Here is a 14,117-nt window from a genome sequence, read left to right on the forward strand (position 1 = left end):
GATGGATGCAAACATACTAGTCAAATCCTCACCTCTATTCAAAAATGGTGACCTTGCATTATAAGGTGTACCACCGAGAGCCCATCAATCATGAGCTTTTGATTGCCTTCGCTCGTGGTTTTGTTTATGAGCATAGCACAACAGCCCCCTTTACTACTGTTGACATAAAAAAGTATAGGGTTGCATGGGCTGAGTTTGCAGAGTCTGTTGATGCAAATGTTAAATAGACTCCACATGAATGAAATATCACCAAGTGCTTTGATGGCCATGGTCACAAGTTGAATTTGTCGTTTGATTTGAGTGGTTCAAACAATCAACATATTCATATTCTAGAATTCTAATCATATCAATGTAAGATTATCTATCAGGCTCATGATTTAAGGCCTAAGATGATTAATACTAAGATATTGTATGATCATACCTAAAACATTACCTCTTTTGATCTAATATTTAGGGATTGGAAGATTTCACATAAGACTAGTTATATAAAGAGCTCTTATGAGCTATCATACTTTATAGCTTTTAAAAAGATCAATAGTATGCTCCAATATCAATTTGATAATCTATCTTGTGAGCTATATGAATTATATAATATGAGCTATATTTAAATTTTAGTATCTTTAATTACAACACTTTTTACTCCTTTATTATATAATATAAGCTATATTACAACACTTTTTACTCCTTTATTTTGTTTTACACCTCCACTAACGTATATGGTGGTGTATCAATATCACTCTTAGCATAGGCTAGAGGTAAGGCCATCATCGATCTTCCATATAAACAACACACAACCAAAAAAGGACCCTTTCAAACCAAAGAACCAAAAAAAAAACCCTAGCCAGTAAATCTCGGTCGCCTTCTTCGATGACCAGCTATCTCCCGCCTCTGGCCATGGCCGTCCCCTGCTCAGCCTTGCGACCGGCATGTGAAGCCTGTTGCCGTTGGAGCTCGATGGCGGAGGTCCAACGTTGCTTGCTGCTGCTGCCGGATCAAATTCACGGCAATTCCCAGCTTCGATCCGTTGGCAAACCGGTCGTGAAGCCTAGGTATTCTTTTTGATGTTGTTTTTATGGTTTGGGTGTTGGTGCTTTTATGGTCTTCTGTTGCGTATGAATCAGAGGGTAAGAGGGAATTGTGAGGACGAGGGAGTATGCTGAATTCTGGATACGCAAGAACTAGGGTCATGGATTTTGTGTTGAGACCCATGTGTAGACATCTCTCTTGCTTGAGAAGCCCATGGCTTATGTGTATGTTTGCTTCTCCTGCACAAGACCATATGTACCCTATGTAGGACTGTAAGCATGCAGCCTACAGTCACATAGAATAGGCATGTGTGTGGAGGATCAGGTAGGTGCACAAGAGAGCCACGGAAACCTACATAGGAGGTGGCAGTTTAGCTTTAGTCGGCAGAGAGAGGGAGAAGATGGTGTGCTGTTTTTTCTTCAAACCTGTGTTTTTTATTCATTGTTCAATCAGCTGATCGTTTTTTAAAACAAAAAAGCACATGGCCTGAATAACGTGCTGTTTTTGACCAAAAAGGCTGGGGAGGCCATTAAAAAAAAGCATATCAGTAGAAGTTTTTTTTTTTTCTAATGAAACTCAAAAGTAAGAAAGCTTTAGAAACAAAAAAAAACAAAAGCATACTCAGCCTACATATAAAGAGCAAGTTTATTCTTCTCTCCATCATCATGCATAGCAAGCGTTAGCAACCTGCAATTCTCCATAGTTTTTGGGAGATTTGGACACTTTTACTTGACTAGGACAGCATACTACCTTCTTTTTTGTGCAATTACAGATGCTCTATGCTTTGTTGATGATGTGTTAGATCATGAGGATGACCACCTTGTGGAAGAGGGCCATGCACCGGAAAGGGGAGATGACTTTGAACAGGAGGCCAACACATATCTTGACCGCCAGTTAACCAATATTTGGGCACAGATCCTGGCTGTGAGGGAGACGCTCTCTCTCTCCTGCAGAAGGCGGTGTCGTGAAGTGTGCGGTACAGCCAGGAAAGTACGAAACTTCTAGCTGTGAGAGTGAATGTCAAATCCAACAAGGAATCTCACGCACAAAATTTCCCAAGGAGTATTGAACATCATTATTTCCAGTGACAAATACATGTGTCAACTTGCCTCAATACATCCTTGAATTCATCCAGATGATTGCACAGAATTGCATGAAATCCTTTGAACCATTCACATGTGTGCATAACAAAGCCTTCCAATTTTTCCAATATACATGTGATCAATTTCATCCTTTACATCCAGTGCCATCAAGACCATTATATCATGATGCTCTTTTTCACCTGAAAAACCTACCTTAATATTCTAACATTTCACAAGCAAAAGATAGAATACGGCATAGCTATTTCATGTACATAATTTCCAAATCTCAGTTAAGCAGAAACAAGGCCATCTTCCGTGGTTTTACAAAACTCCAAGTTCCCCAAAATTCTATCATATTCACAAGCTTTTTCCCATATATTCCAATTTTTTTTTAAAGGGCTTATATGTCATGCCCTTTTTCTAAGGTAAATAAAGTAGTTTAAAGATTAAACTTATCTGAATGATTCAGCGAGTGAGCACTTCGATTTATTTATTTTTGGTAATCCATAAGGGTCGCTTCGGCGCTGATAACATGATGGAGAAAGAAATGGCGAAACAGTCGCCTCTGCGCCGACTGTAAACTCTGATTTTCCAAAAAGCACATCATTGTATAGCACTTAAATTTCCCTTCATTTCTAGCACCTAAAAGCTATGCGCAGAAGGTAGGGTCTTCAAATGAAATCCTCTGGTCGCCATCGACACTGTTCCCTTAACTCTGCAAATTTTCTCCCACACACTGGTTTCGCCGTGAGCCTCCGGTGCCTTTTGCATTTTTCCCGCGGTGAACTCGGCGCTCCCACTCACCACCTTTTGCCAGCTATACATGCCATTAAAAAAAAAGCTGCGCATTTCGTTTCCACGCTTTCTAGAAAAATCCCAAATAAGCTTTGTTAACCTTAGCACTAAGGTTACAAGGCATAACCTTAGCATTAAGGTTATGCCACTCATTATATGTTTCTTCTAACCTTAGCATTAAGGTTAGAAGTCTCATTGTAAGACATAACCTTATATTCCCTTCTTTTTAACGGTCACAACAATTCCCTCAAGCACTTCAACATGGATCTTTGTATTTTTGTTGCTTCCAGAGGGTGTATATAAAAAAATTTCTTGTCTGGCCTCCACATGACATACATTCACCCATAAGGCATTTTAGCCAATGATACTTTGAATTCTCTGCTTTGGCACAAACACAAGATTCCCAAGGCATTCTCACACCTATGAAGACACAAGCCCCATGTTTTTTATCTCCATATTTTCCCCATATTCAATGAACTCCTCGGCACTGTGATACTCATTAAATCTCCATTTCTCTTGATACCTTCATAGTTTATAAATCATCATGTCGGCCCATATGATTTATAGAATCCCCAATTGCTCATTCAAGTATTTCTCCATGCCTTCATAAATGCATTCCTTTGTGCATTGGTATGCCCTCATGCCATCATATATAACTGGATGCTTCTAATCTGCCCATGAGCTCTGAGTAACAGCAAAAACATCATCCTCCATACTCATATACAAAAAACTCCTAAATCTGACTCAGCCTCAGCTTGTCTTATTGAACCTCATATACAATATGAACATATGTACATGGCATCATATAATGACTCGTCATGGCACTTAACCCATGCATCTGGATGTGTATTTGATGAGCTCACATGCACGGTTTCACATCATAGACGTGCCATGGCACGACATCCACCCCCTCTAAACCTGCACATCGTCTGGTATGTGCCAAATCATCATCAAGGTCCACATATAGCTGAATGTCGTCTTCATCTTCAGCAGTTCCAGGAAGATTATCTTCTTCCTCTTCAATCATATCCATACTACCACTGTCAAACCTCTCATCCTGAATCTCTTGTGAATCAAAAGGATCACCATCATGCCTTCTTTTAAATATCTTGATTCTTTTGCCAGCCACAAGATTCTTTACTTCTGTTCCATCAAGTTCACACAGAGTATACGTAGCATTCCCATGCACATGCTTAACAATGTAAGGGCCAAACCATCTTTTTGCAAATTTTCTTTGAACAGTGAATTGGTTGTCAAGGCTACTATCATACATTAGAACCCAATCACCTTCTTCAATAGGTTTTGGCCGGAGTCTGTGTCTACTATCAAATCTTTCTTTATTTTTCAGCCTTGCATCTTTCAAGCGAGCTTTAGCAAGCTCTACATCTTCAGGCCTCCTCTCTAACTGTCTTATTCGCAATGCAAGGAGGTCATCTCTGCTCAATCCTTCCACCCAGGGCAATACATTCCAAGTTAGAATTACTTCTTCAACTGGCATCACTGGCTTCTGACCATACATTAATTCTGCAGGCATGTATCCTGTCACTGAGCTATGAGTTGTACGGTCAGCCCACAAGGCATATGGTAGCAGCTTTGGCCACTCTCTCATCCTTTCTCTGCATGCCTTAGCCAAAGCTTTAATGATTGGAGGATGTCCTCGCTCACTTTTCCCATTGCCCTCAGGATTGTAAGCACATGTTAGAGACAGTTTGATACCAATTCTAGAGAAGAATTCCCTTGCTTCTTCAACATCTAGCTCTCCCCTATCAGTTGTTATTTTCCCAACACAACCATATCGGCAGATCACATCTTCCAAGAGAAATTTGCATACTGTTTCCGTACTCTTTGTTCTAAGAGCACGCCCTTCTACCTGATTTGTCAAATCTTCTCTTGCAAGTGCTATATACCGCATGTGCCAAATTCCCAAAGGCATTGTAACTAGATCTACTACCCATTTGTAGTGCATGGCAGGTGGGTAGGTTGGTTGCAAGCCATCACGATGCCTCACATTCGAGTACATTTGGCATACTATGCATGTTTCCACATATTGGGAAATATCCTTGTACATTCCTCTCCACCAATATTTTTCCTTTATTTTGGTAAAGGTGGCCCACACACTTCTATGCCCAGCCCAGAGACTCTCATGGAATTCTTTCACAAGCTTTCCTTGAGTCTCTTTATCACATATGACTCTCTGTGGCATAGCATTCCTCTGTTTAGGATGCTTCCAGAGATACCCATCCTTTAGAAAGTAACCATATGCTTTTCTGCGGATCCTCTTAAATTCTGAGTCAGACCAATTTTGTTGCCTTGTTAGAGTGCTCAAATATTGACCAATAAGCAACCAGTCTCCTTCATATATTTCCTCAATAAAAGACTCGAGTGCATTTGATAGGCAAATATGATCCCCTTTTGCATATGCTGTAGTATAGAACTTTGTACCCACATCATCAATGTCACTAATCATCTCTTCCTCATCTTCATACCTGGCTCGTGATAGCATATCTGCAACTGGATTATCTTTTCCCGCAATATGCTCAAACTCAGGATTTAGTGACTTGATATAAGCAATCCACCTAAGCATAGAAATATCTGGAGTGGTACAACTTGCTATCATCCCAAGAAGTGGCAAGCAATCAGTCTCCACAAGTACAGATGCCCCAATAAGATATTCTTTTTCACATTTTAGAGCAGTGACTATCCCCCATAATTCTCTCTTGATCTGTGGATACTTTCGCTGCCGAAAGCTTAATACCTTTGCTCCAAATCTAATTACATACCTATGATCATCCTCATCATCTTGCCCTACTGCCCATCCTATCCCAGTAGGACTAGTATCAACTGTAACAATCACAGGCCTGCCACACTCATAATCTGCCTTTCTCAAAATGGGTGATGATTGGAGCAAATATTTCAGCTTCCGCATAGCTTTAATATGTACTGCACTCCACAAAAATTTTTGATTTTTCCTCAAAAGCTGATAAAGAGGATCTGCTACATGTGCATAATGTGGGATCCAAATAACATAAAAGACACATGCTCCAAGAAATCTCCTCAGCTCTGTAACATTAATGCATGTCTCTTTCATTCTTTGTATTGCATCTATTTTGGCTGGACAAGGACGGCATCCACTAGTACTACAAAGATGTCCCACTATTAGCACTTCACCAACCCCAAACACTGATTTCTGCCCAGATAAAGTAAGATTCACTTCTTCAAGCCTGGATAGAATCATGTCACAATCCTTTATATGATCTGCCACAAACTTGCGGCACCCTTTTGAATCCAAATTCCCATCTTTGTCTTTCTCATCATAGCCCTTTATTGGCACATCATCCAAAAATGGCATAGTTTTTTGTGGTATGAAGTCCCGTAAGACTTTATTCATTCCATTCATCATATGTGCCACTGAGTTAGTGGCTCCCTGTGGTAAGGTACACATCCTTACTAATCCCAAAGGAGTTCTCATTGTGGTCAAGTCCCTGCTTTGTATATCCAGCTGGAACTGATCATATCCCGAATACAGATCACCCATAGAGTATATAGCTTTCCCTGCAAATGCTTCTGCAAACTCATCCACAATTGGACCTGCTCCAACATTCCTGATTGTGACTTTGTTTACAGGTTGCATGTCTTGAATAAAGCGCAATGTCCCATTTTTCTTTGGTACAGTAAACCATCTGTTGGAATATGGGGCACATGAAGGCTCCAAGATTCCCATCCTGATCTTTTCCTTTAGTAATTCCATCAACTTTGGCAAGAGAGCCTTTGGCACTGGAATTGGCCGCAGGTTCCAGGGCACATGTGGAACAGTAAAGATCACCATTGGTGCTGTTACACTTGGATCAACACAACCTATCTCATGCGGCTGAAAGGCAAAAGCTTTCCCATGTTTTACAAGCATCTCCTCAAAGCATTTCCTTTCAACTGGCAACAGAAAATCCTTCTCACCAATCTTCAGCTCTTTCAGAGTTTCTTGAGTAAATTTATGCCCAATTTTCTTCGGATCTCTAAGATTTGGCTGCATAGAAGCTTCATCTATCTTCTCCTTGCTTCCTGGTGGCAAGGGCAAGGCAACTGGTTTCACCTTCTTTGCAACCGTTTTGTACTTTGTATCAACATGAGCATCCATCTCACAATTCATGTTTTTACATTCCACCCCCTCAAATTCCTGGATTATATCATACATCTCCACAGATGACACCCTTATCATTTCATTTCCACCCTGTAAGCATGCTCTTCTCATATCAAAAAGCACATCCATAGTATCTATAAATGACACCTCATCAAGCACCCCTGAAATAAATTCATTCTTCTCCAAAAGACCACACTGCTCAAAACTTTTTTGTTCATTTTGTATATGTTTTTGCATGCCACGCTTTAAATCCTTGCTTTTTACAAAAACCAGTGACCCATAGCTGGAGAATCCCTGAAAATTTGCTGAAAAACTATTTACATTGATTGAGTCCTGCGAGAACTCATTCCCCCTTGTACCATTGGAATCCCGCTTTACAATGGCACCTGGCCAAAATCCCTCATCTCCCTGTAATTCATGAACTCTCTGTTTATCTTTGGGAGTGACTGTGCCCGAAGAGATTCACGATTCCTTTCATGATTAATGCAAACTGTCAAAAACTGAACAGCTTTTTTACCATCTTTACTCCTTATTCTTGCATAAGCTGAACCATCATCCAAAACCTTTGTTTCCATCCTTACAGCTGTAATGTAGGGTTGCCCAAGAATGAGGGGATATGATGACATCTCCTGAACAAAGAAATTCTGATCATCCTTCACATCCCCTATAGTTACCCTTACATTTGGACATGCTGCATAAAGCTCTCCAGATGAATTATTAGCTGCTTTAATCATCCACCCATGATCCACATCCATTGGCCACTTACATTTGTTGTAGAGATTTTTAGCCATAAGATTTATTTTAGACCCATGATCAATTAGAGCGACATATGGCTCTTCCAAATCACCTATCTTGACAAGGGTTTCAGTGGTTGCTCTTGCCCAATGACTCCTGGAGTAATGACTCTTTGTAAGAACTTCTTTTTCATCATCCTCTTCCACAAAACGCACTTGTCGTGACCCATCAGCAGAGTGATTACATTCCACCACATTTTCTCTCTCTTCCTTTTTCTGTACCTGTACACCATGAGTCTTGGAAGTGCTTGCTTCCCCTTGTGATGGAATAGATTCAATTATGGACTGCCTTTTTCTTCGTATAATATCAATTATCTCATCATGAAATTCTTTCTTTGCAATCCCCAAGACTTCCCCTAGTGTGAATTCCACCCTGCTGTTTAGAATTCTCTCTTCAAGCACCTTTTTGAGATCTGTTGCAACTTCAATATCAGATTGAAGCTTGTAGAGTGGACTTTTCCCTTTACCCTTCTCCTTCATTTTTGCTGGCACTTCTTCCATTGAAACATCATGTGGAGGTCTGCTATGCTGTGGAGGCATATGTGATGGCCCAGGATCCTTCTTTTCACTTCCACGTGTAACTCTTTTTGATGGCCCTCCTTCCTCATTTTCCCTTTTACGTTTCTCCTCTACCTGTGCCTCATTATTTTGGCATTTGGCAATATAGGCATGAATGGATAAAGAATCCACAGGCTCCTCCCAACCAGTCTCAAGACGTATACAATCACCTGCCTCATGCAAAGCTTGCTTTGACACTTTCTTTGATGCAATTAATTCCATTGTTGACGGCCAAAAATTCTCATTCTCATAATCCTTATCATTCTCAAATCCCTGCTTTTGTTGACCAACCTTTAATCCATAGGTTGCTGCCTCAACCATAGAAATGGCATGACTAGCAGCCATATCCTCTACCAGCTTTTTCATCCCTCCTTTCCCAAAGTTTGTACTCAATGGAAGTCCAGTCTCTGTAAGATGGATTTTCCCATCTTTGAAGAACACAAGTTGATTTTTAAGAGCTTCTTTATAACTGGTACAATCCTTCTTTGCATGCTCTGGGTCATCACACCATATGCATCTATATGTAAACCCTTCTTTGGTTTGAGGCCTTTGCATAGAAGCCTGCCCCAATGGTAGACCTTTTTCTTCAATCCTGGACATCTTCAATTTTAAATCACGCATACCCTTGATAAGCTCATCCATCGGCCCATCTATCTTAGGAATTGTAGCAGCTGGCTTGGATAAATTCTCAGGGGTAACAGCAGCTATGGGGGTTGCAGAGCCCATCACCATTTTATCCCTCCTCCGCTGCCGCTTTGCTAACATAGTGACTGCATCCTCAACATCATTCCAATCACTCTTTAATCCCTGTTCTGTATTCTTATCCTCAAGGAGGATTTCCAATTTCTCCTGGAGATCTTTCCCAGCTGCTTGCAAGAAGAGCTCTGTCTTTTCTCTGTCCAAAGTTGCACGCTCTATTCTTGACAACTGGGCATAACGCTTCTCAAACTCCCTTAGCAATTCTGTGGCAGAAATTCCCATTTTAGGTTTTGTGACCCATTCCAAAAAAGTTCGTTTGGTCACTCGCTCAGAATCCTCCATGAAGTATTCATCCTTTAAAGCAAGCTTGAACTCTTCCCAATTTCTGCCACCCTGTGCTGTCTGCAATCCTTTTATACGCTCTCTTATTTCAGGAACGCATACCAGCTCGAAACTTCGAACCATATCCTCTTCAGTCACCCTGTTTAGCTCCATCTCCTTTATATAATTGCGCAGATACTTTGTAATGTCCTTCCCATCAAATTGATCCACCTTTTTCACAATTGATTGTAAGGCTTTGGTCGTGGAAATCTGTCCCCTCTCAGCAGCTTGTTGCTGTTGCATGTACATGGTAAACATTTGGAACATCTGCATAACTCCGGGGTCAAAATGAACCCCCTGGCCCTCAGAATTCTCAGCCATAGCTTCCCTGTATATTTCACCACACTCTCACCCCAGCAGTTTCACGTCGGGTTCACCAAAAGAATGTCGTGAAGTGTGCGGTACAGCCAGGAAAGTACGAAACTTCTAGCTGTGAGAGTGAATGTCAAATCCAACAAGGAATCTCACGCACAAAATTTCCCAAGGAGTATTGAACATCATTATTTCCAGTGACAAATACATGTGTCAACTTGCCTCAATACATCCTTGAATTCATCCAGATGATTGCACAGAATTGCATGAAATCCTTTGAACCATTCACATGTGTGCATAACAAAGCCTTCCAATTTTTCCAATATACATGTGATCAATTTCATCCTTTACATCCAGTGCCATCAAGACCATTATATCATGATGCTCTTTTTCACCTAAAAAACCTGCCTTAATATTCTAACATTTCACAAGCAAAAGATAGAATACGGCATAGCTATTTCATGTACATAATTTCCAAATCTCAGTTAAGCAGAAACAAGGCCATCTTCCGTGGTTTTACAAAACTCCAAGTTCCCCAAAATTCTATCATATTCACAAGCTTTTTCCCATATATTCCAAATTTTTTTTAAAGGGCTTATATGTCATGCCCTTTTTCTAAGGTAAATAAAGTAGTTTAAAGATTAAACTTATCTGAATGATTCAGCGAGTGAGCACTTCGATTTATTTATTTTTGGTAATCCATAAGGGTCGCTTCGGCGCCGATAACATGATGGAGAAAGAAATGGCGAAACAGTCGCCTCTGCGCCGACTGTAAACTCTGATTTTCCAAAAAGCACATCATTGTATAGCACTTAAATTTCCCTTCATTTCTAGCACCTAAAAGCTATGCGCAGAAGGTAGGGTCTTCAAATGAAATCCTCTGGTCGCCATCGACACTGTTCCCTTAACTCTGCGAATTTTCTCCCACACACTGGTTTCGCCGTGAGCCTCCGGTGCCTTTTGCATTTTCCCCGCGGTGAACTCGGCGCTCCCACTCACCACCTTTTGCCAGCTATACATGCCATTAAAAAAAAAGCTGCGCATTTCGTTTCCACGCTTTCTAGAAAAATCCCAAATAAGCTTTGTTAACCTTAGCACTAAGGTTACAAGGCATAACCTTAGCATTAAGGTTATGCCACTCATTATATGTTTCTTCTAACCTTAGCATTAAGGTTAGAAGTCTCATTGTAAGACATAACCTTATATTCCCTTCTTTTTAACGGTCACAACAATTCCCTCAAGCACTTCAACATGGATCTTTGTATTTTTGTTGCTTCCAGAGGGTGTATATAAAAAAATTTCTTGTCTGGCCTCCACATGACATACATTCACCCATAAGGCATTTTAGCCAATGATACTTTGAATTCTCTGCTTTGGCACAAACACAAGATTCCCAAGGCATTCTCACACCTATGAAGACACAAGCCCCATGTTTTTTATCTCCATATTTTCCCCATATTCAATGAACTCCTCGGCACTGTGATACTCATTAAATCTCCATTTCTCTTGATACCTTCATAGTTTATAAATCATCATGTCGGCCCATATGATTTATAGAATCCCCAATTGCTCATTCAAGTATTTCTCCATGCCTTCATAAATGCATTCCTTTGTGCATTGGTATGCCCTCATGCCATCATATATAACTGGATGCTTCTAATCTGCCCATGAGCTCTGAGTAACAGCAAAAACATCATCCTCCATACTCATATACAAAAAACTCCTAAATCTGACTCAGCCTCAGCTTGTCTTATTGAACCTCATATACAATATGAACATATGTACATGGCATCATATAATGACTCGTCATGGCACTTAACCCATGCATCTGGATGTGTATTTGATGAACTCACATGCACGGTTTCACATCATAGACGTGCCATGGCACGACAGCGGTTGTTGGTACTACTTCAACATCAGTGTCAACACAGCGTCCTCTTTCACCCCGGATGTCTTTGGGGGGGGGAGAAGAAGAAGGAGCGGACTCAGGAGGTTGTTGACTCCTTGCTGAACCGATGGAATGTTCACTTTGAGTTTCATCCTTTTCTAGATGCCCGGAAGATCCAGATGGTTTGGTTCGAGGTCTCTTTAAGGAGAAGGCTTTGACTTGGTGGTGGGTGGCGGAAGTTGCAAAACAAACGTAGTACTTGGGCAGATTTCGAGAGACAGTTTAAGAAGAGTTCCTTCAGGCGGAGGATGAATTTTGATGTAGTGGCCAAGTTTGGTAGATAGAGTTTATGCAAGATTTTGACAAGGAAATTGGATGGGGTTGCTAGGATTGGGTGGGTGAATCTTTCGCCCAGTTTTAGTGTTGACTCGGATGATTCCCTGAGAGGGCTATGCCAGGTTGATGGGCATTTCATTTGGTATGGTAGTAGGTCTAGGCCGGAGGCTCCATTGATTTAGACCAAGACTGAGGGATCATTCCACCTACTAGAGTGGGAGGTAGTCAGTACCACATTCGAAACCATTTGTTGTTCCGGGATGGTATAGTCTATGCACTGGATTGTGCTGGGATTAGGAGAGGAATACATTATGATTGTTGCAATGCTCCTACAACAGGTCATCCGGAGATTTGACTGATGTGTTTTTTTTATCAATCTGATGGGCAGATAGGAGGTTTGGAGGTTATGCATTGTGCATACGGCTCCAGGTAACCGTTTGTAGGGAGAGGTACATCACTTTGGTCTCATAGGCCCATTGGGTCTTTAGTAGACGCTTGATATATCTTCCTTCCTTTCTCTCTCTTTTAGACACACACACACACACACACACACACACACACACACACACATTCACAAGATTTTGTATTGCATAAGTCCCACTAGACTATATTTTGGTCGTTTAAGCTCCCACCATAGTCTGTGCGTGTGTGTGCATGCATTTATGCCTCATATCAGTCATATTTTTGTAAAGTGTAAAGCTTACGACTAGTAGAACCTTACATGAAATTTTAGCAATACTTGTACATGTGCAATTAAATTGAAACTATAAAGCCTAAGTATTGTATATGTTTTTCTGTACTCTAGGAGGAACTATATGCACAATGTGCTATATTCAATGAAAGAATCAGTCAGAAAATGGAAGCATTTTATGGAGATAAGGCGCACAAAGGGAATGAATAAAGACGTAGTGGTGAAATTCTGGACAAAGTTCTGGCTGAAAACTGCAATAGAAGGATGGAGGATAGTTCTGCAGAAAGGAAAGCTTAAAAGGAAGCTGCTGCTATTACCCAAACAGATGTGGAATAAAGAGAGGAAAACCAGAGCATTATGCTAGAGAAACTAGCATTATTAGCTTGGACCCAGGTGCATGCTGTCCAACAGGAGCAGACCAAGCAAGAGTTGTTGAACATGCAACAACTCAAAAGATGGTGGGTTTTAACAATGCTGTTCTATTGGAAAACAGTAGCCCATAAATACATTCAAGAAAAAGGAAAGCTGTATCAAAACAGACGCTTGATATATGAAAAGGAAGATGAAGATATCCTCCAAAATAAAGGAACAGTTGCACATAGGTCAGTTCAAACTTGTCGCCATTCTTGAAAGTCTTTGGCTAGTGTCATCATCGCAAAAAGAGTAGCATCATGGGGGATCCTGTATGCCTACATTTTGGGCTTGAATTTACACTTAACTCGCTTTTTGGGTTGTTTGCAGAATGAAGCAAGAAATTCAGATTTGAGGCAAAGGAGTAGACATGTAAATCAAGGCCAGGTTAAGAAGAGGACATGATGTCTCTGTGGCATTCAATCCTGATACCTTAAGACTCAATTCTTTTCGATATCTCTGTAGCATTTAGTCCATTGTTTTGGACATATCATGTATGTATTTATAAATTGCTTGCTTAGTATGCACAAATGTATGAATTAATTGCTTCCTTAGTATGCATGCATATGTGTGAGTGGGTGGGTGGGTATTTCTACATGCGTATGTGGTAGGTAGATATTTATGTGTGTATATATGCATGTTTTTCATGGGCAGCATGCACAGGTGGGTACCTTGGAGTGCAGCATGAGCAAGGCTTGTGGGCATAATAGAGGGGTTGTCTCAACAAGAAAAGCTGGGTTTGCTTAGGAAGGAAGAGTGCTGCAAGCAAATAGCTTTAGTAGGAGCAGCCTCTTCACAAACCTCAATGCAGCAGATAGGAGCCATTCTATAAAAACAAGGCCCAAGTACTCTTTCTATGGCCGCCTCCAAGCCCATAATGGGCCTGCGCTTGTGTGCACAATAGCAGCAGCTCTTTGACTATGCTTTAGTGGCTCTATGGGCCTAGCCACAAGGACTGGCTGGGGTTGGCTTAGCTGCCTTGGCTAGGCCCACCTACTAGTTCTCCCTC

General features: G+C 40.9%; 1 long non-coding RNA gene across 1 annotated transcript; it reads left to right on the forward strand.

Annotated features, from left to right (window-relative positions):
• Positions 1-807: 807 nt before the first annotated feature.
• Positions 808-13,628, forward strand: LOC147618323 (uncharacterized). Its single transcript, XR_015262154.1, has 3 exons — positions 808-1,049; positions 12,812-13,299; positions 13,439-13,628. It is a non-coding gene; the product is annotated as an uncharacterized LOC147618323 (long non-coding RNA).
• Positions 13,629-14,117: the final 489 nt, after the last annotated feature.

This window comes from Cibotium barometz, chromosome 35, assembly GCF_041138505.1.
Source record: "Cibotium barometz isolate CiBa-2024 chromosome 35, ASM4113850v1, whole genome shotgun sequence".
NCBI lineage: Eukaryota > Viridiplantae > Streptophyta > Polypodiopsida > Cyatheales > Cibotiaceae > Cibotium > Cibotium barometz.